The sequence below is a fragment of the Triturus cristatus genome, chromosome 5_2, assembly GCF_964204655.1.
Source record: "Triturus cristatus chromosome 5_2, aTriCri1.1, whole genome shotgun sequence".
NCBI classification, from domain to species: domain Eukaryota; kingdom Metazoa; phylum Chordata; class Amphibia; order Caudata; family Salamandridae; genus Triturus; species Triturus cristatus.
In genome coordinates this window covers 576,158,388-576,177,473 of record NC_140588.1, presented here as the reverse complement: position 1 = coordinate 576,177,473, position 19,086 = coordinate 576,158,388, and the positions used below count along the sequence as shown (strand labels likewise).

Below are 19,086 nucleotides of genomic sequence, written 5' to 3'. Positions count from 1 at the left end.
ACAGGCTTTGGAGCCTAACGGGTGCTGCAGGGGTCTGCCTGGCCGGAGAAATGCCTGTCTGGCGCTCCCCTCAGGACACACGTGTCTTCCGTTCGAGCATGGAGGGTGAGGGACATGGGTCACCCTCATATACAGGGGTGTGGGCATGGGCAGGATGGGGCGTGGGGGACCCGTCAGGGCATTGCCCGTTTGGAAGCCCGTTCGGAAGGCAAGAGGAGGCGGAGGCGGAGGCGGGAATCTCTGCTCAATTTTTTCCCGAGGCCTGGGGACAAGCCTTTGCACATTTGATCCAGCCGGGCCTGCATCAGCAGATCCTGCTCCGATGGCAAGGGAGAGCCTGCAGGTGTAAATCAAAGAAAGGGGAGAAATCCGCAAGAGGCGGGTTAACAAATTCCAGTGGCAGGCCCATGTTCCCCAGGAAGCAAGTACTTCCTCCTGCTCCCTTCAGTGGGAAAAGACATAGGAGGTGTATTTCTCTAAGCAGGGGCTCTGCGTAGGTGGCACTGCATTGCTTTGGGAAGCATCCATGCTAAGTGCAGAGTAGCAGCAGACCCCACAGCTGAGACGTGAATTGGGACTGTTAAGGAAGGGCACTGGGAGGGTGAGGAGGGCAGAGGAAAATGCTTTAAAAAAGCATCTGCAAGTTCCTACACACCCGCTGAAAACCCATACCAGGGATGGGGCTCGAACCCATGCGGACAACTGTCCATTGGATCTTAAGTCCAACGCCTTAACCACTCGGCCACCCTGGTGAGACCCTAGGCCCTGCCTTACTCAGCTCCCTTTTCATGCTGGCTGCTCCAGCGCAGGCTGTCCAGCAAGAGGTGATTGCAGAGTAAAAAGGCTTTTGCAGGAGGATAAAGGTAATTGCTTATGACAAACACACTGTGTGACACCTAACTTTTCCCCACTCGTACTTTATGGGCAATCTATACAGTGGAGTTAGCTTAGTCACAATAAGGAAGTGAGCAAGGCAGGCTCACAAGAGCATCTCCTCCCTGGTGGTCTAGTGGCTAGGATTCGGCGCTTTCACCGCCGCGGCCCGGGTTCGATTCCCGGTCAGGGAAGATCCCTCTAAGACGTAGACGTGCGTAATTTGTCCACGCAGCTCAGCTTTTTTTAATCGAAGGTCCTTAAAAAGGCACCCCGACCTATAGACGAAAGCAGAGGAAAGGGGCTGGGTCCCCTGTGTCCCAGGTTGCTTTGCTCCCATTGCCCTCAGCCACCTTCATGCGCACGCAGTCCCCCACCCAGTCAGGTGCTCTATGTGGGCGTAAAGTGCAGTACCAGCTCATCAGAAAGGTAAATTGCTGGAAAACCCGGCTGCGATGTATACATCTACTTTGGAGCACTCTTCTCCCTTGCACTCTTGAATCGGTCATTCGCAATGTATTCTTCCAGCAAGCTGAATAACGAGGTAGGTGTGAGAAGGTGTACCAGCTGTCTTTGAGCTATCAGCGGCCACTAGGTGTCCCTCTTGTGATTTCCCGGGGATCCCGATTGTACAGGAATTCGTCGGTTCAGTAGCACGGGGGAGGGGATGGCCTGTGCTTGGAAGTGACAAACAGTCTGGTGGAATCATGAGTGTTTTTTCAAGTTCTGATTCATATTCGCTGTAGAATAAAATATGCTTTCAGCCCCCATGAGCTTTGTCACTAGGAGAGCAGTGTAGGAACTTTTGCTGTATGGCTGTGGGTTCCCTGGTGGTCTAGTGGTTAGGATTCGGCGCTCTCACCGCCGCGGCCCGGGTTCGATTCCCGGTCAGGGAACAGTCCTTCTTCTGCCCTTGAATGCTTTTCCTTCCCGCAGGTCAGGGCTTCTCAAAATGAATTTGCTTTTCTGACAAACAGTTTGCCTAGCATCCCGCAATCTGGCTCCTAATTTGATTTTCGCAAGGTTCCCTTTGAGTTGCTTTCCTCGGCGGGAGGAAAATCTCTTGTGCAAGGCTCTTGAGGAAGTGAGATTCTGTATTCCGAGGTGCGCTTCTTTTCGTAGGCTTCTGACCACATGGTGTGCGGCAGGAAGTCATCTTTGACAGGGCCGCAGGCTTTGTCTCCAAATGGCATCCCGGACCCACTGCAACCCACCTTTTTGCTGAAACGGAAGTCTGGTTCAGGGTAAGAAAAAGCTGAGCTGCACGTACCGAAAGCAGCAGAGCCCAGCGGCGGAGAGGGTGTGGCCAGGGCTGTCTGATTTGCATAGTGACCAGTGGCATCTTGGGAATGTACAGGCTTTGGAGCCTAACGGGTGCTGCAGGGGTCTGCCTGGCCGGAGAAATGCCTGTCTGGCGCTCCCCTCAGGACACACGTGTCTTCCGTTCGAGCATGGAGGGTGAGGGACATGGGTCACCCTCATATACAGGGGTGTGGGCATGGGCAGGATGGGGCGTGGGGGACCCGTCAGGGCATTGCCCGTTTGGAAGCCCGTTCGGAAGGCAAGAGGAGGCGGAGGCGGAGGCGGGAATCTCTGCTCAATTTTTTCCCGAGGCCTGGGGACAAGCCTTTGCACATTTGATCCAGCCGGGCCTGCATCAGCAGATCCTGCTCCGATGGCAAGGGAGAGCCTGCAGGTGTAAATCAAAGAAAGGGGAGAAATCCGCAAGAGGCGGGTTAACAAATTCCAGTGGCAGGCCCATGTTCCCCAGGAAGCAAGTACTTCCTCCTGCTCCCTTCAGTGGGAAAAGACATAGGAGGTGTATTTCTCTAAGCAGGGGCTCTGCGTAGGTGGCACTGCATTGCTTTGGGAAGCATCCATGCTAAGTGCAGAGTAGCAGCAGACCCCACAGCTGAGACGTGAATTGGGACTGTTAAGGAAGGGCACTGGGAGGGTGAGGAGGGCAGAGGAAAATGCTTTAAAAAAGCATCTGCAAGTTCCTACACACCCGCTGAAAACCCATACCAGGGATGGGGCTCGAACCCATGCGGACAACTGTCCATTGGATCTTAAGTCCAACGCCTTAACCACTCGGCCACCCTGGTGAGACCCTAGGCCCTGCCTTACTCAGCTCCCTTTTCATGCTGGCTGCTCCAGCGCAGGCTGTCCAGCAAGAGGTGATTGCAGAGTAAAAAGGCTTTTGCAGGAGGATAAAGGTAATTGCTTATGACAAACACACTGTGTGACACCTAACTTTTCCCCACTCGTACTTTATGGGCAATCTATACAGTGGAGTTAGCTTAGTCACAATAAGGAAGTGAGCAAGGCAGGCTCACAAGAGCATCTCCTCCCTGGTGGTCTAGTGGCTAGGATTCGGCGCTTTCACCGCCGCGGCCCGGGTTCGATTCCCGGTCAGGGAAGATCCCTCTAAGACGTAGACGTGCGTAATTTGTCCACGCAGCTCAGCTTTTTTTAATCGAAGGTCCTTAAAAAGGCACCCCGACCTATAGACGAAAGCAGAGGAAAGGGGCTGGGTCCCCTGTGTCCCAGGTTGCTTTGCTCCCATTGCCCTCAGCCACCTTCATGCGCACGCAGTCCCCCCCCAGTCAGGTGCTCTATGTGGGCGTAAAGTGCAGTACCAGCTCATCAGAAAGGTAAATTGCTGGAAAACCCGGCTGCGATGTATACATCTACTTTGGAGCACTCTTCTCCCTTGCACTCTTGAATCGGTCATTCGCAATGTATTCTTCCAGCAAGCTGAATAACGAGGTAGGTGTGAGAAGGTGTACCAGCTGTCTTTGAGCTATCAGCGGCCACTAGGTGTCCCTCTTGTGATTTCCCGGGGATCCCGATTGTACAGGAATTCGTCGGTTCAGTAGCACGGGGGAGGGGATGGCCTGTGCTTGGAAGTGACAAACAGTCTGGTGGAATCATGAGTGTTTTTTCAAGTTCTGATTCATATTCGCTGTAGAATAAAATATGCTTTCAGCCCCCATGAGCTTTGTCACTAGGAGAGCAGTGTAGGAACTTTTGCTGTATGGCTGTGGGTTCCCTGGTGGTCTAGTGGTTAGGATTCGGCGCTCTCACCGCCGCGGCCCGGGTTCGATTCCCGGTCAGGGAACAGTCCTTCTTCTGCCCTTGAATGCTTTTCCTTCCCGCAGGTCAGGGCTTCTCAAAATGAATTTGCTTTTCTGACAAACAGTTTGCCTAGCATCCCGCAATCTGGCTCCTAATTTGATTTTCGCAAGGTTCCCTTTGAGTTGCTTTCCTCGGCGGGAGGAAAATCTCTTGTGCAAGGCTCTTGAGGAAGTGAGATTCTGTATTCCGAGGTGCGCTTCTTTTCGTAGGCTTCTGACCACATGGTGTGCGGCAGGAAGTCATCTTTGACAGGGCCGCAGGCTTTGTCTCCAAATGGCATCCCGGACCCACTGCAACCCACCTTTTTGCTGAAACGGAAGTCTGGTTCAGGGTAAGAAAAAGCTGAGCTGCACGTACCGAAAGCAGCAGAGCCCAGCGGCGGAGAGGGTGTGGCCAGGGCTGTCTGATTTGCATAGTGACCAGTGGCATCTTGGGAATGTACAGGCTTTGGAGCCTAACGGGTGCTGCAGGGGTCTGCCTGGCCGGAGAAATGCCTGTCTGGCGCTCCCCTCAGGACACACGTGTCTTCCGTTCGAGCATGGAGGGTGAGGGACATGGGTCACCCTCATATACAGGGGTGTGGGCATGGGCAGGATGGGGCGTGGGGGACCCGTCAGGGCATTGCCCGTTTGGAAGCCCGTTCGGAAGGCAAGAGGAGGCGGAGGCGGAGGCGGGAATCTCTGCTCAATTTTTTCCCGAGGCCTGGGGACAAGCCTTTGCACATTTGATCCAGCCGGGCCTGCATCAGCAGATCCTGCTCCGATGGCAAGGGAGAGCCTGCAGGTGTAAATCAAAGAAAGGGGAGAAATCCGCAAGAGGCGGGTTAACAAATTCCAGTGGCAGGCCCATGTTCCCCAGGAAGCAAGTACTTCCTCCTGCTCCCTTCAGTGGGAAAAGACATAGGAGGTGTATTTCTCTAAGCAGGGGCTCTGCGTAGGTGGCACTGCATTGCTTTGGCAAACATCCATGCTAAGTGCAGAGTAGCAGCAGACCCCACAGCTGAGACGTGAATTGGGACTGTTAAGGAAGGGCACTGGGAGGGTGAGGAGGGCAGAGGAAAATGCTTTACAAAAGCATCTGCAAGTTCCTACACACCCGCTGAAAACCCATACCAGGGATGGGGCTCGAACCCATGCGGACAACTGTCCATTGGATCTTAAGTCCAACGCCTTAACCACTCGGCCACCCTGGTGAGACGCTAGGTCCTGCCTTACTCAGCTCCCTTTTCATGCTGGCTGCTCCAGCGCAGGCTGTCCAGCAAGAGGTGATTGCAGAGTAAAAAGGCTTTTGCAGGAGGATAAAGGTAATTGCTTATGACAAACACACTGTGTGACACCTAACTTTTCCCCACTCGTACTTTATGGGCAATCTATACAGTGGAGTTAGCTTAGTCACAATAAGGAAGTGAGCAAGGCAGGCTCACAAGAGCATCTCCTCCCTGGTGGTCTAGTGGCTAGGATTCGGCGCTTTCACCGCCGCGGCCCGGGTTCGATTCCCGGTCAGGGAAGATCCCTCTAAGACGTAGACGTGCGTAATTTGTCCACGCAGCTCAGCTTTTTTTAATCGAAGGTCCTTAAAAAGGCACCCCGACCTATAGACGAAAGCAGAGGAAAGGGGCTGGGTCCCCTGTGTCCCAGGTTGCTTTGCTCCCATTGCCCTCAGCCACCTTCATGCGCACGCAGTCCCCCACCCAGTCAGGTGCTCTATGTGGGCGTAAAGTGCAGTACCAGCTCATCAGAAAGGTAAATTGCTGGAAAACCCGGCTGCGATGTATACATCTACTTTGGAGCACTCTTCTCCCTTGCACTCTTGAATCGGTCATTCGCAATGTATTCTTCCAGCAAGCTGAATAACGAGGTAGGTGTGAGAAGGTGTACCAGCTGTCTTTGAGCTATCAGCGGCCACTAGGTGTCCCTCTTGTGATTTCCCGGGGATCCCGATTGTACAGGAATTCGTCGGTTCAGTAGCACGGGGGAGGGGATGGCCTGTGCTTGGAAGTGACAAACAGTCTGGTGGAATCATGAGTGTTTTTTCAAGTTCTGATTCATATTCGCTGTAGAATAAAATATGCTTTCAGCCCCCATGAGCTTTGTCACTAGGAGAGCAGTGTAGGAACTTTTGCTGTATGGCTGTGGGTTCCCTGGTGGTCTAGTGGTTAGGATTCGGCGCTCTCACCGCCGCGGCCCGGGTTCGATTCCCGGTCAGGGAACAGTCCTTCTTCTGCCCTTGAATGCTTTTCCTTCCCGCAGGTCAGGGCTTCTCAAAATGAATTTGCTTTTCTGACAAACAGTTTGCCTAGCATCCCGCAATCTGGCTCCTAATTTGATTTTCGCAAGGTTCCCTTTGAGTTGCTTTCCTCGGCGGGAGGAAAATCTCTTGTGCAAGGCTCTTGAGGAAGTGAGATTCTGTATTCCGAGGTGCGCTTCTTTTCGTAGGCTTCTGACCACATGGTGTGCGGCAGGAAGTCATCTTTGACAGGGCCGCAGGCTTTGTCTCCAAATGGCATCCCGGACCCACTGCAACCCACCTTTTTGCTGAAACGGAAGTCTGGTTCAGGGTAAGAAAAAGCTGAGCTGCACGTACCGAAAGCAGCAGAGCCCAGCGGCGGAGAGGGTGTGGCCAGGGCTGTCTGATTTGCATAGTGACCAGTGGCATCTTGGGAATGTACAGGCTTTGGAGCCTAACGGGTGCTGCAGGGGTCTGCCTGGCCGGAGAAATGCCTGTCTGGCGCTCCCCTCAGGACACACGTGTCTTCCGTTCGAGCATGGAGGGTGAGGGACATGGGTCACCCTCATATACAGGGGTGTGGGCATGGGCAGGATGGGGCGTGGGGGACCCGTCAGGGCATTGCCCGTTTGGAAGCCCGTTCGGAAGGCAAGAGGAGGCGGAGGCGGAGGCGGGAATCTCTGCTCAATTTTTTCCCGAGGCCTGGGGACAAGCCTTTGCACATTTGATCCAGCCGGGCCTGCATCAGCAGATCCTGCTCCGATGGCAAGGGAGAGCCTGCAGGTGTAAATCAAAGAAAGGGGAGAAATCCGCAAGAGGCGGGTTAACAAATTCCAGTGGCAGGCCCATGTTCCCCAGGAAGCAAGTACTTCCTCCTGCTCCCTTCAGTGGGAAAAGACATAGGAGGTGTATTTCTCTAAGCAGGGGCTCTGCGTAGGTGGCACTGCATTGCTTTGGCAAACATCCATGCTAAGTGCAGAGTAGCAGCAGACCCCACAGCTGAGACGTGAATTGGGACTGTTAAGGAAGGGCACTGGGAGGGTGAGGAGGGCAGAGGAAAATGCTTTACAAAAGCATCTGCAAGTTCCTACACACCCGCTGAAAACCCATACCAGGGATGGGGCTCGAACCCATGCGGACAACTGTCCATTGGATCTTAAGTCCAACGCCTTAACCACTCGGCCACCCTGGTGAGACGCTAGGTCCTGCCTTACTCAGCTCCCTTTTCATGCTGGCTGCTCCAGCGCAGGCTGTCCAGCAAGAGGTGATTGCAGAGTAAAAAGGCTTTTGCAGGAGGATAAAGGTAATTGCTTATGACAAACACACTGTGTGACACCTAACTTTTCCCCACTCGTACTTTATGGGCAATCTATACAGTGGAGTTAGCTTAGTCACAATAAGGAAGTGAGCAAGGCAGGCTCACAAGAGCATCTCCTCCCTGGTGGTCTAGTGGCTAGGATTCGGCGCTTTCACCGCCGCGGCCCGGGTTCGATTCCCGGTCAGGGAAGATCCCTCTAAGACGTAGACGTGCGTAATTTGTCCACGCAGCTCAGCTTTTTTTAATCGAAGGTCCTTAAAAAGGCACCCCGACCTATAGACGAAAGCAGAGGAAAGGGGCTGGGTCCCCTGTGTCCCAGGTTGCTTTGCTCCCATTGCCCTCAGCCACCTTCATGCGCACGCAGTCCCCCACCCAGTCAGGTGCTCTATGTGGGCGTAAAGTGCAGTACCAGCTCATCAGAAAGGTAAATTGCTGGAAAACCCGGCTGCGATGTATACATCTACTTTGGAGCACTCTTCTCCCTTGCACTCTTGAATCGGTCATTCGCAATGTATTCTTCCAGCAAGCTGAATAACGAGGTAGGTGTGAGAAGGTGTACCAGCTGTCTTTGAGCTATCAGCGGCCACTAGGTGTCCCTCTTGTGATTTCCCGGGGATCCCGATTGTACAGGAATTCGTCGGTTCAGTAGCACGGGGGAGGGGATGGCCTGTGCTTGGAAGTGACAAACAGTCTGGTGGAATCATGAGTGTTTTTTCAAGTTCTGATTCATATTCGCTGTAGAATAAAATATGCTTTCAGCCCCCATGAGCTTTGTCACTAGGAGAGCAGTGTAGGAACTTTTGCTGTATGGCTGTGGGTTCCCTGGTGGTCTAGTGGTTAGGATTCGGCGCTCTCACCGCCGCGGCCCGGGTTCGATTCCCGGTCAGGGAACAGTCCTTCTTCTGCCCTTGAATGCTTTTCCTTCCCGCAGGTCAGGGCTTCTCAAAATGAATTTGCTTTTCTGACAAACAGTTTGCCTAGCATCCCGCAATCTGGCTCCTAATTTGATTTTCGCAAGGTTCCCTTTGAGTTGCTTTCCTCGGCGGGAGGAAAATCTCTTGTGCAAGGCTCTTGAGGAAGTGAGATTCTGTATTCCGAGGTGCGCTTCTTTTCGTAGGCTTCTGACCACATGGTGTGCGGCAGGAAGTCATCTTTGACAGGGCCGCAGGCTTTGTCTCCAAATGGCATCCCGGACCCACTGCAACCCACCTTTTTGCTGAAACGGAAGTCTGGTTCAGGGTAAGAAAAAGCTGAGCTGCACGTACCGAAAGCAGCAGAGCCCAGCGGCGGAGAGGGTGTGGCCAGGGCTGTCTGATTTGCATAGTGACCAGTGGCATCTTGGGAATGTACAGGCTTTGGAGCCTAACGGGTGCTGCAGGGGTCTGCCTGGCCGGAGAAATGCCTGTCTGGCGCTCCCCTCAGGACACACGTGTCTTCCGTTCGAGCATGGAGGGTGAGGGACATGGGTCACCCTCATATACAGGGGTGTGGGCATGGGCAGGATGGGGCGTGGGGGACCCGTCAGGGCATTGCCCGTTTGGAAGCCCGTTCGGAAGGCAAGAGGAGGCGGAGGCGGAGGCGGGAATCTCTGCTCAATTTTTTCCCGAGGCCTGGGGACAAGCCTTTGCACATTTGATCCAGCCGGGCCTGCATCAGCAGATCCTGCTCCGATGGCAAGGGAGAGCCTGCAGGTGTAAATCAAAGAAAGGGGAGAAATCCGCAAGAGGCGGGTTAACAAATTCCAGTGGCAGGCCCATGTTCCCCAGGAAGCAAGTACTTCCTCCTGCTCCCTTCAGTGGGAAAAGACATAGGAGGTGTATTTCTCTAAGCAGGGGCTCTGCGTAGGTGGCACTGCATTGCTTTGGGAAGCATCCATGCTAAGTGCAGAGTAGCAGCAGACCCCACAGCTGAGACGTGAATTGGGACTGTTAAGGAAGGGCACTGGGAGGGTGAGGAGGGCAGAGGAAAATGCTTTAAAAAAGCATCTGCAAGTTCCTACACACCCGCTGAAAACCCATACCAGGGATGGGGCTCGAACCCATGCGGACAACTGTCCATTGGATCTTAAGTCCAACGCCTTAACCACTCGGCCACCCTGGTGAGACCCTAGGCCCTGCCTTACTCAGCTCCCTTTTCATGCTGGCTGCTCCAGCGCAGGCTGTCCAGCAAGAGGTGATTGCAGAGTAAAAAGGCTTTTGCAGGAGGATAAAGGTAATTGCTTATGACAAACACACTGTGTGACACCTAACTTTTCCCCACTCGTACTTTATGGGCAATCTATACAGTGGAGTTAGCTTAGTCACAATAAGGAAGTGAGCAAGGCAGGCTCACAAGAGCATCTCCTCCCTGGTGGTCTAGTGGCTAGGATTCGGCGCTTTCACCGCCGCGGCCCGGGTTCGATTCCCGGTCAGGGAAGATCCCTCTAAGACGTAGACGTGCGTAATTTGTCCACGCAGCTCAGCTTTTTTTAATCGAAGGTCCTTAAAAAGGCACCCCGACCTATAGACGAAAGCAGAGGAAAGGGGCTGGGTCCCCTGTGTCCCAGGTTGCTTTGCTCCCATTGCCCTCAGCCACCTTCATGCGCACGCAGTCCCCCACCCAGTCAGGTGCTCTATGTGGGCGTAAAGTGCAGTACCAGCTCATCAGAAAGGTAAATTGCTGGAAAACCCGGCTGCGATGTATACATCTACTTTGGAGCACTCTTCTCCCTTGCACTCTTGAATCGGTCATTCGCAATGTATTCTTCCAGCAAGCTGAATAACGAGGTAGGTGTGAGAAGGTGTACCAGCTGTCTTTGAGCTATCAGCGGCCACTAGGTGTCCCTCTTGTGATTTCCCGGGGATCCCGATTGTACAGGAATTCGTCGGTTCAGTAGCACGGGGGAGGGGATGGCCTGTGCTTGGAAGTGACAAACAGTCTGGTGGAATCATGAGTGTTTTTTCAAGTTCTGATTCATATTCGCTGTAGAATAAAATATGCTTTCAGCCCCCATGAGCTTTGTCACTAGGAGAGCAGTGTAGGAACTTTTGCTGTATGGCTGTGGGTTCCCTGGTGGTCTAGTGGTTAGGATTCGGCGCTCTCACCGCCGCGGCCCGGGTTCGATTCCCGGTCAGGGAACAGTCCTTCTTCTGCCCTTGAATGCTTTTCCTTCCCGCAGGTCAGGGCTTCTCAAAATGAATTTGCTTTTCTGACAAACAGTTTGCCTAGCATCCCGCAATCTGGCTCCTAATTTGATTTTCGCAAGGTTCCCTTTGAGTTGCTTTCCTCGGCGGGAGGAAAATCTCTTGTGCAAGGCTCTTGAGGAAGTGAGATTCTGTATTCCGAGGTGCGCTTCTTTTCGTAGGCTTCTGACCACATGGTGTGCGGCAGGAAGTCATCTTTGACAGGGCCGCAGGCTTTGTCTCCAAATGGCATCCCGGACCCACTGCAACCCACCTTTTTGCTGAAACGGAAGTCTGGTTCAGGGTAAGAAAAAGCTGAGCTGCACGTACCGAAAGCAGCAGAGCCCAGCGGCGGAGAGGGTGTGGCCAGGGCTGTCTGATTTGCATAGTGACCAGTGGCATCTTGGGAATGTACAGGCTTTGGAGCCTAACGGGTGCTGCAGGGGTCTGCCTGGCCGGAGAAATGCCTGTCTGGCGCTCCCCTCAGGACACACGTGTCTTCCGTTCGAGCATGGAGGGTGAGGGACATGGGTCACCCTCATATACAGGGGTGTGGGCATGGGCAGGATGGGGCGTGGGGGACCCGTCAGGGCATTGCCCGTTTGGAAGCCCGTTCGGAAGGCAAGAGGAGGCGGAGGCGGAGGCGGGAATCTCTGCTCAATTTTTTCCCGAGGCCTGGGGACAAGCCTTTGCACATTTGATCCAGCCGGGCCTGCATCAGCAGATCCTGCTCCGATGGCAAGGGAGAGCCTGCAGGTGTAAATCAAAGAAAGGGGAGAAATCCGCAAGAGGCGGGTTAACAAATTCCAGTGGCAGGCCCATGTTCCCCAGGAAGCAAGTACTTCCTCCTGCTCCCTTCAGTGGGAAAAGACATAGGAGGTGTATTTCTCTAAGCAGGGGCTCTGCGTAGGTGGCACTGCATTGCTTTGGGAAGCATCCATGCTAAGTGCAGAGTAGCAGCAGACCCCACAGCTGAGACGTGAATTGGGACTGTTAAGGAAGGGCACTGGGAGGGTGAGGAGGGCAGAGGAAAATGCTTTAAAAAAGCATCTGCAAGTTCCTACACACCCGCTGAAAACCCATACCAGGGATGGGGCTCGAACCCATGCGGACAACTGTCCATTGGATCTTAAGTCCAACGCCTTAACCACTCGGCCACCCTGGTGAGACCCTAGGCCCTGCCTTACTCAGCTCCCTTTTCATGCTGGCTGCTCCAGCGCAGGCTGTCCAGCAAGAGGTGATTGCAGAGTAAAAAGGCTTTTGCAGGAGGATAAAGGTAATTGCTTATGACAAACACACTGTGTGACACCTAACTTTTCCCCACTCGTACTTTATGGGCAATCTATACAGTGGAGTTAGCTTAGTCACAATAAGGAAGTGAGCAAGGCAGGCTCACAAGAGCATCTCCTCCCTGGTGGTCTAGTGGCTAGGATTCGGCGCTTTCACCGCCGCGGCCCGGGTTCGATTCCCGGTCAGGGAAGATCCCTCTAAGACGTAGACGTGCGTAATTTGTCCACGCAGCTCAGCTTTTTTTAATCGAAGGTCCTTAAAAAGGCACCCCGACCTATAGACGAAAGCAGAGGAAAGGGGCTGGGTCCCCTGTGTCCCAGGTTGCTTTGCTCCCATTGCCCTCAGCCACCTTCATGCGCACGCAGTCCCCCACCCAGTCAGGTGCTCTATGTGGGCGTAAAGTGCAGTACCAGCTCATCAGAAAGGTAAATTGCTGGAAAACCCGGCTGCGATGTATACATCTACTTTGGAGCACTCTTCTCCCTTGCACTCTTGAATCGGTCATTCGCAATGTATTCTTCCAGCAAGCTGAATAACGAGGTAGGTGTGAGAAGGTGTACCAGCTGTCTTTGAGCTATCAGCGGCCACTAGGTGTCCCTCTTGTGATTTCCCGGGGATCCCGATTGTACAGGAATTCGTCGGTTCAGTAGCACGGGGGAGGGGATGGCCTGTGCTTGGAAGTGACAAACAGTCTGGTGGAATCATGAGTGTTTTTTCAAGTTCTGATTCATATTCGCTGTAGAATAAAATATGCTTTCAGCCCCCATGAGCTTTGTCACTAGGAGAGCAGTGTAGGAACTTTTGCTGTATGGCTGTGGGTTCCCTGGTGGTCTAGTGGTTAGGATTCGGCGCTCTCACCGCCGCGGCCCGGGTTCGATTCCCGGTCAGGGAACAGTCCTTCTTCTGCCCTTGAATGCTTTTCCTTCCCGCAGGTCAGGGCTTCTCAAAATGAATTTGCTTTTCTGACAAACAGTTTGCCTAGCATCCCGCAATCTGGCTCCTAATTTGATTTTCGCAAGGTTCCCTTTGAGTTGCTTTCCTCGGCGGGAGGAAAATCTCTTGTGCAAGGCTCTTGAGGAAGTGAGATTCTGTATTCCGAGGTGCGCTTCTTTTCGTAGGCTTCTGACCACATGGTGTGCGGCAGGAAGTCATCTTTGACAGGGCCGCAGGCTTTGTCTCCAAATGGCATCCCGGACCCACTGCAACCCACCTTTTTGCTGAAACGGAAGTCTGGTTCAGGGTAAGAAAAAGCTGAGCTGCACGTACCGAAAGCAGCAGAGCCCAGCGGCGGAGAGGGTGTGGCCAGGGCTGTCTGATTTGCATAGTGACCAGTGGCATCTTGGGAATGTACAGGCTTTGGAGCCTAACGGGTGCTGCAGGGGTCTGCCTGGCCGGAGAAATGCCTGTCTGGCGCTCCCCTCAGGACACACGTGTCTTCCGTTCGAGCATGGAGGGTGAGGGACATGGGTCACCCTCATATACAGGGGTGTGGGCATGGGCAGGATGGGGCGTGGGGGACCCGTCAGGGCATTGCCCGTTTGGAAGCCCGTTCGGAAGGCAAGAGGAGGCGGAGGCGGAGGCGGGAATCTCTGCTCAATTTTTTCCCGAGGCCTGGGGACAAGCCTTTGCACATTTGATCCAGCCGGGCCTGCATCAGCAGATCCTGCTCCGATGGCAAGGGAGAGCCTGCAGGTGTAAATCAAAGAAAGGGGAGAAATCCGCAAGAGGCGGGTTAACAAATTCCAGTGGCAGGCCCATGTTCCCCAGGAAGCAAGTACTTCCTCCTGCTCCCTTCAGTGGGAAAAGACATAGGAGGTGTATTTCTCTAAGCAGGGGCTCTGCGTAGGTGGCACTGCATTGCTTTGGGAAGCATCCATGCTAAGTGCAGAGTAGCAGCAGACCCCACAGCTGAGACGTGAATTGGGACTGTTAAGGAAGGGCACTGGGAGGGTGAGGAGGGCAGAGGAAAATGCTTTAAAAAAGCATCTGCAAGTTCCTACACACCCGCTGAAAACCCATACCAGGGATGGGGCTCGAACCCATGCGGACAACTGTCCATTGGATCTTAAGTCCAACGCCTTAACCACTCGGCCACCCTGGTGAGACCCTAGGCCCTGCCTTACTCAGCTCCCTTTTCATGCTGGCTGCTCCAGCGCAGGCTGTCCAGCAAGAGGTGATTGCAGAGTAAAAAGGCTTTTGCAGGAGGATAAAGGTAATTGCTTATGACAAACACACTGTGTGACACCTAACTTTTCCCCACTCGTACTTTATGGGCAATCTATACAGTGGAGTTAGCTTAGTCACAATAAGGAAGTGAGCAAGGCAGGCTCACAAGAGCATCTCCTCCCTGGTGGTCTAGTGGCTAGGATTCGGCGCTTTCACCGCCGCGGCCCGGGTTCGATTCCCGGTCAGGGAAGATCCCTCTAAGACGTAGACGTGCGTAATTTGTCCACGCAGCTCAGCTTTTTTTAATCGAAGGTCCTTAAAAAGGCACCCCGACCTATAGACGAAAGCAGAGGAAAGGGGCTGGGTCCCCTGTGTCCCAGGTTGCTTTGCTCCCATTGCCCTCAGCCACCTTCATGCGCACGCAGTCCCCCACCCAGTCAGGTGCTCTATGTGGGCGTAAAGTGCAGTACCAGCTCATCAGAAAGGTAAATTGCTGGAAAACCCGGCTGCGATGTATACATCTACTTTGGAGCACTCTTCTCCCTTGCACTCTTGAATCGGTCATTCGCAATGTATTCTTCCAGCAAGCTGAATAACGAGGTAGGTGTGAGAAGGTGTACCAGCTGTCTTTGAGCTATCAGCGGCCACTAGGTGTCCCTCTTGTGATTTCCCGGGGATCCCGATTGTACAGGAATTCGTCGGTTCAGTAGCACGGGGGAGGGGATGGCCTGTGCTTGGAAGTGACAAACAGTCTGGTGGAATCATGAGTGTTTTTTCAAGTTCTGATTCATATTCGCTGTAGAATAAAATATGCTTTCAGCCCCCATGAGCTTTGTCACTAGGAGAGCAGTGTAGGAACTTTTGCTGTATGGCTGTGGGTTCCCTGGTGGTCTAGTGGTTAGGATTCGGCGCTCTCACCGCCGCGGCCCGGGTTCGATTCCCGGTCAGGGAACAGTCCTTCTTCTGCCCTTGAATGCTTTTCCTTCCCGCAGGTCAGGGCTTCTCAAAATGAATTTGCTTTTCTGACAAACAGTTTGCCTAGCATCCCGCAATCTGGCTCCTAATTTGATTTTCGCAAGGTTCCCTTTGAGTTGCTTTCCTCGGCGGGAGGAAAATCTCTTGTGCAAGGCTCTTGAGGAAGTGAGATTCTGTATTCCGAGGTGCGCTTCTTTTCGTAGGCTTCTGACCACATGGTGTGCGGCAGGAAGTCATCTTTGACAGGGCCGCAGGCTTTGTCTCCAAATGGCATCCCGGACCCACTGCAACCCACCTTTTTGCTGAAACGGAAGTCTGGTTCAGGGTAAGAAAAAGCTGAGCTGCACGTACCGAAAGCAGCAGAGCCCAGCGGCGGAGAGGGTGTGGCCAGGGCTGTCTGATTTGCATAGTGACCAGTGGCATCTTGGGAATGTACAGGCTTTGGAGCCTAACGGGTGCTGCAGGGGTCTGCCTGGCCGGAGAAATGCCTGTCTGGCGCTCCCCTCAGGACACACGTGTCTTCCGTTCGAGCATGGAGGGTGAGGGACATGGGTCACCCTCATATACAGGGGTGTGGGCATGGGCAGGATGGGGCGTGGGGGACCCGTCAGGGCATTGCCCGTTTGGAAGCCCGTTCGGAAGGCAAGAGGAGGCGGAGGCGGAGGCGGGAATCTCTGCTCAATTTTTTCCCGAGGCCTGGGGACAAGCCTTTGCACATTTGATCCAGCCGGGCCTGCATCAGCAGATCCTGCTCCGATGGCAAGGGAGAGCCTGCAGGTGTAAATCAAAGAAAGGGGAGAAATCCGCAAGAGGCGGGTTAACAAATTCCAGTGGCAGGCCCATGTTCCCCAGGAAGCAAGTACTTCCTCCTGCTCCCTTCAGTGGGAAAAGACATAGGAGGTGTATTTCTCTAAGCAGGGGCTCTGCGTAGGTGGCACTGCATTGCTTTGGCAAACATCCATGCTAAGTGCAGAGTAGCAGCAGACCCCACAGCTGAGACGTGAATTGGGACTGTTAAGGAAGGGCACTGGGAGGGTGAGGAGGGCAGAGGAAAATGCTTTACAAAAGCATCTGCAAGTTCCTACACACCCGCTGAAAACCCATACCAGGGATGGGGCTCGAACCCATGCGGACAACTGTCCATTGGATTTTAAGTCCAACGCCTTAACCACTCGGCCACCCTGGTGAGACCCTAGGTCCTGCCTTACTCAGCTCCCTTTTCATGCTGGCTGCTCCAGCGCAGGCTGTCCAGCAAGAGGTGATTGCAGAGTAAAAAGGCTTTTGCAGGAGGATAAAGGTAATTGCTTATGACAAACACACTGTGTGACACCTAACTTTTCCCCACTCGTACTTTATGGGCAATCTATACAGTGGAGTTAGCTTAGTCACAATAAGGAAGTGAGCAAGGCAGGCTCACAAGAGCATCTCCTCCCTGGTGGTCTAGTGGCTAGGATTCGGCGCTTTCACCGCCGCGGCCCGGGTTCGATTCCCGGTCAGGGAAGATCCCTCTAAGACGTAGACGTGCGTAATTTGTCCACGCAGCTCAGCTTTTTTTAATCGAAGGTCCTTAAAAAGGCACCCCGACCTATAGACGAAAGCAGAGGAAAGGGGCTGGGTCCCTGTGTCCCAGGTTGCTTTGCTCCCATTGCCCTCAGCCACCTTCATGCGCACGCAGTCCCCCACCCAGTCAGGTGCTCTATGTGGGCGTAAAGTGCAGTACCAGCTCATCAGAAAGGTAAATTGCTGGAAAACCCGGCTGCGATGTATACATCTACTTTGGAGCACTCTTCTCCCTTGCACTCTTGAATCGGTCATTCGCAATGTATTCTTCCAGCAAGCTGAATAACGAGGTAGGTGTGAGAAGGTGTACCAGCTGTCTTTGAGCTATCAGCGGCCACTAGGTGTCCCTCTTGTGATTTCCCGGGGATCCCGATTGTACAGGAATTCGTCGGTTCAGTAGCACGGGGGAGGGGATGGCCTGTGCTTGGAAGTGACAAACAGTCTGGTGGAATCATGAGTGTTTTTTCAAGTTCTGATTCATATTCGCTGTAGAATAAAATATGCTTTCAGCCCCCATGAGCTTTGTCACTAGGAGAGCAGTGTAGGAACTTTTGCTGTATGGCTGTGGGTTCCCTGGTGGTCTAGTGGTTAGGATTCGGCGCTCTCACCGCCGCGGCCCGGGTTCGATTCCCGGTCAGGGAACAGTCCTTCTTCTGCCCTTGAATGCTTTTCCTTCCCGCAGGTCAGGGCTTCTCAAAATGAATTTGCTTTTCTGACAAACAGTTTGCCTAGCATCCCGCAATCTGGCTCCTAATTTGATTTTCGCAAGGTTCCCTTTGAGTTGCTTTCCTCGGCGGGAGGAAAATCTCTTGTGCAAGGCTCTTGAGGAAGTGAGATTCTGTATTCCGAGGTGCGCTTCTTTTCGTAGGCTTCTGACCACATGGTGTGCGGCAGGAAGTCATCTTTGACAGGGCCGCAGGCTTTGTCTCCAAATGGCATCCCGGACCCACTGCAACCCACCTTTTTGCTGAAACGGAAGTCTGGTTCAGGGTAAGAAAAAGCTGAGCTGCACGTACCGAAAGCAGCAGAGCCCAGCGGCGGAGAGGGTGTGGCCAGGGCTGTCTGATTTGCATAGTGACCAGTGGCATCTTGGGAATGTACAGGCTTTGGAGCCTAACGGGTGCTGCAGGGGTCTGCCTGGCCGGAGAAATGCCTGTCTGGCGCTCCCCTCAGGACACACGTGTCTTCCGTTCGAGCATGGAGGGTGAGGGACATGGGTCACCCTCATATACAGGGGTGTGGGCATGGGCAGGATGGGGCGTGGGGGACCCGTCAGGGCATTGCCCGTTTGGAAGCCCGTTCGGAAGGCAAAAGGAGGCGGAGGCGGAGGCGGGAATCTCTGCTCAATTTTTTCCCGAGGCCTGGGGACAAGCCTTTGCACATTTGATCCAGCCGGGCCTGCATCAGCAGATCCTGCTCCGATGGCAAGGGAGAGCCTGCAGGTGTAAATCAAAGAAAGGGGAGAAATCCGCAAGAGGCGGGTTAACAAATTCCAGTGGCAGGCCCATGTTCCCCAGGAAGCAAGTACTTCCTCCTGCTCCCTTCAGTGGGAAAAGACATAGGAGGTGTATTTCTCTAAGCAGGGGCTCTGCGTAGGTGGCACTGCATTGCTTTGGGAAGCATCCATGCTAAGTGCAGAGTAGCAGCAGACCCCACAGCTGAGACGTGAATTGGGACTGTTAAGGAAGGGCACTGGGAGGGTGAGGAGGGCAGAGGAAAATGCTTTAAAAAAGCATCTGCAAGTTCCTACACACCCGCTGAAAACCCATACCAGGGATGGGGCTCGAACCCATGCGGACAACTGTCCATTGGATCTTAAGTCCAACGCCTTAACCACTCGGCCACCCTGGTGAGACCCTAGGCCCTGCCTTACTCAGCTCCCTTTTCATGCTGGCTGCTCCAGCGCAGGCTGTCCAGCAAGAGGTGATTGCAGAGTAAAAAGGCTTTTGCAGGAGGATAAAGGTAATTGCTTATGACAAACACACTGTGTGACACCTAACTTTTCCCCACTCGTACTTTATGGGCAATCTATACAGTGGAGTTAGCTTAGTCACAATAAGGAAGTGAGCAAGGCAGGCTCACAAGAGCATCTCCTCCCTGGTGGTCTAGTGGCTAGGATTCGGCGCTTTCACCGCCGCGGCCCGGGTTCGATTCCCGGTCAGGGAAGATCCCTCTAAGACGTAGACGTGCGTAATTTGTCCACGCAGCTCAGCTTTTTTTAATCGAAGGTCCTTAAAAAGGCACCCCGACCTATAGACGAAAGCAGAGGAAAGGGGCTGGGTCCCCTGTGTCCCAGGTTGCTTTGCTCCCATTGCCCTCAGCCACCTTCATGCGCACGCAGTCCCCCACCCAGTCAGGTGCTCTATGTGGGCGTAAAGT

General features: G+C 53.6%; 26 non-coding genes across 26 annotated transcripts; 17 read left to right on the top strand and 9 right to left on the bottom strand.

Annotated features, from left to right (window-relative positions):
• Window positions 1–669: 669 nt before the first annotated feature.
• Window positions 670–752, bottom strand: TRNAL-UAA (transfer RNA leucine (anticodon UAA)). The gene has a single exon. It is a non-coding gene; the product is annotated as a tRNA-Leu (tRNA).
• A 243-nt stretch (window positions 753–995) lies between these two features.
• TRNAE-UUC (transfer RNA glutamic acid (anticodon UUC)) lies at window positions 996–1,067 on the top strand. The gene has a single exon. It is a non-coding gene; the product is annotated as a tRNA-Glu (tRNA).
• A 630-nt stretch (window positions 1,068–1,697) lies between these two features.
• On the top strand, window positions 1,698–1,769 carry TRNAE-CUC (transfer RNA glutamic acid (anticodon CUC)). The gene has a single exon. It is a non-coding gene; the product is annotated as a tRNA-Glu (tRNA).
• Window positions 1,770–2,895: 1,126 nt separating this feature from the next.
• TRNAL-UAA (transfer RNA leucine (anticodon UAA)) lies at window positions 2,896–2,978 on the bottom strand. The gene has a single exon. It is a non-coding gene; the product is annotated as a tRNA-Leu (tRNA).
• A 243-nt stretch (window positions 2,979–3,221) lies between these two features.
• Window positions 3,222–3,293, top strand: TRNAE-UUC (transfer RNA glutamic acid (anticodon UUC)). Its single transcript has one exon. It is a non-coding gene; the product is annotated as a tRNA-Glu (tRNA).
• A 629-nt stretch (window positions 3,294–3,922) lies between these two features.
• Window positions 3,923–3,994, top strand: TRNAE-CUC (transfer RNA glutamic acid (anticodon CUC)). Its single transcript has one exon. It is a non-coding gene; the product is annotated as a tRNA-Glu (tRNA).
• A 1,126-nt stretch (window positions 3,995–5,120) lies between these two features.
• Window positions 5,121–5,203, bottom strand: TRNAL-UAA (transfer RNA leucine (anticodon UAA)). Its single transcript has one exon. It is a non-coding gene; the product is annotated as a tRNA-Leu (tRNA).
• Window positions 5,204–5,446: 243 nt separating this feature from the next.
• On the top strand, window positions 5,447–5,518 carry TRNAE-UUC (transfer RNA glutamic acid (anticodon UUC)). The gene has a single exon. It is a non-coding gene; the product is annotated as a tRNA-Glu (tRNA).
• Window positions 5,519–6,148: 630 nt separating this feature from the next.
• On the top strand, window positions 6,149–6,220 carry TRNAE-CUC (transfer RNA glutamic acid (anticodon CUC)). Its single transcript has one exon. It is a non-coding gene; the product is annotated as a tRNA-Glu (tRNA).
• Window positions 6,221–7,346: 1,126 nt separating this feature from the next.
• Window positions 7,347–7,429, bottom strand: TRNAL-UAA (transfer RNA leucine (anticodon UAA)). The gene has a single exon. It is a non-coding gene; the product is annotated as a tRNA-Leu (tRNA).
• Window positions 7,430–7,672: 243 nt separating this feature from the next.
• TRNAE-UUC (transfer RNA glutamic acid (anticodon UUC)) lies at window positions 7,673–7,744 on the top strand. Its single transcript has one exon. It is a non-coding gene; the product is annotated as a tRNA-Glu (tRNA).
• Window positions 7,745–8,374: 630 nt separating this feature from the next.
• TRNAE-CUC (transfer RNA glutamic acid (anticodon CUC)) lies at window positions 8,375–8,446 on the top strand. Its single transcript has one exon. It is a non-coding gene; the product is annotated as a tRNA-Glu (tRNA).
• Window positions 8,447–9,572: 1,126 nt separating this feature from the next.
• Window positions 9,573–9,655, bottom strand: TRNAL-UAA (transfer RNA leucine (anticodon UAA)). The gene has a single exon. It is a non-coding gene; the product is annotated as a tRNA-Leu (tRNA).
• A 243-nt stretch (window positions 9,656–9,898) lies between these two features.
• On the top strand, window positions 9,899–9,970 carry TRNAE-UUC (transfer RNA glutamic acid (anticodon UUC)). Its single transcript has one exon. It is a non-coding gene; the product is annotated as a tRNA-Glu (tRNA).
• A 630-nt stretch (window positions 9,971–10,600) lies between these two features.
• Window positions 10,601–10,672, top strand: TRNAE-CUC (transfer RNA glutamic acid (anticodon CUC)). The gene has a single exon. It is a non-coding gene; the product is annotated as a tRNA-Glu (tRNA).
• A 1,126-nt stretch (window positions 10,673–11,798) lies between these two features.
• On the bottom strand, window positions 11,799–11,881 carry TRNAL-UAA (transfer RNA leucine (anticodon UAA)). The gene has a single exon. It is a non-coding gene; the product is annotated as a tRNA-Leu (tRNA).
• Window positions 11,882–12,124: 243 nt separating this feature from the next.
• TRNAE-UUC (transfer RNA glutamic acid (anticodon UUC)) lies at window positions 12,125–12,196 on the top strand. The gene has a single exon. It is a non-coding gene; the product is annotated as a tRNA-Glu (tRNA).
• Window positions 12,197–12,826: 630 nt separating this feature from the next.
• On the top strand, window positions 12,827–12,898 carry TRNAE-CUC (transfer RNA glutamic acid (anticodon CUC)). Its single transcript has one exon. It is a non-coding gene; the product is annotated as a tRNA-Glu (tRNA).
• Window positions 12,899–14,024: 1,126 nt separating this feature from the next.
• Window positions 14,025–14,107, bottom strand: TRNAL-UAA (transfer RNA leucine (anticodon UAA)). The gene has a single exon. It is a non-coding gene; the product is annotated as a tRNA-Leu (tRNA).
• Window positions 14,108–14,350: 243 nt separating this feature from the next.
• Window positions 14,351–14,422, top strand: TRNAE-UUC (transfer RNA glutamic acid (anticodon UUC)). The gene has a single exon. It is a non-coding gene; the product is annotated as a tRNA-Glu (tRNA).
• A 630-nt stretch (window positions 14,423–15,052) lies between these two features.
• Window positions 15,053–15,124, top strand: TRNAE-CUC (transfer RNA glutamic acid (anticodon CUC)). Its single transcript has one exon. It is a non-coding gene; the product is annotated as a tRNA-Glu (tRNA).
• Window positions 15,125–16,250: 1,126 nt separating this feature from the next.
• Window positions 16,251–16,333, bottom strand: TRNAL-UAA (transfer RNA leucine (anticodon UAA)). The gene has a single exon. It is a non-coding gene; the product is annotated as a tRNA-Leu (tRNA).
• Window positions 16,334–16,576: 243 nt separating this feature from the next.
• TRNAE-UUC (transfer RNA glutamic acid (anticodon UUC)) lies at window positions 16,577–16,648 on the top strand. Its single transcript has one exon. It is a non-coding gene; the product is annotated as a tRNA-Glu (tRNA).
• Window positions 16,649–17,277: 629 nt separating this feature from the next.
• On the top strand, window positions 17,278–17,349 carry TRNAE-CUC (transfer RNA glutamic acid (anticodon CUC)). The gene has a single exon. It is a non-coding gene; the product is annotated as a tRNA-Glu (tRNA).
• Window positions 17,350–18,475: 1,126 nt separating this feature from the next.
• On the bottom strand, window positions 18,476–18,558 carry TRNAL-UAA (transfer RNA leucine (anticodon UAA)). Its single transcript has one exon. It is a non-coding gene; the product is annotated as a tRNA-Leu (tRNA).
• A 243-nt stretch (window positions 18,559–18,801) lies between these two features.
• On the top strand, window positions 18,802–18,873 carry TRNAE-UUC (transfer RNA glutamic acid (anticodon UUC)). Its single transcript has one exon. It is a non-coding gene; the product is annotated as a tRNA-Glu (tRNA).
• The last annotated feature ends 213 nt before the right edge of the window (window positions 18,874–19,086 follow it).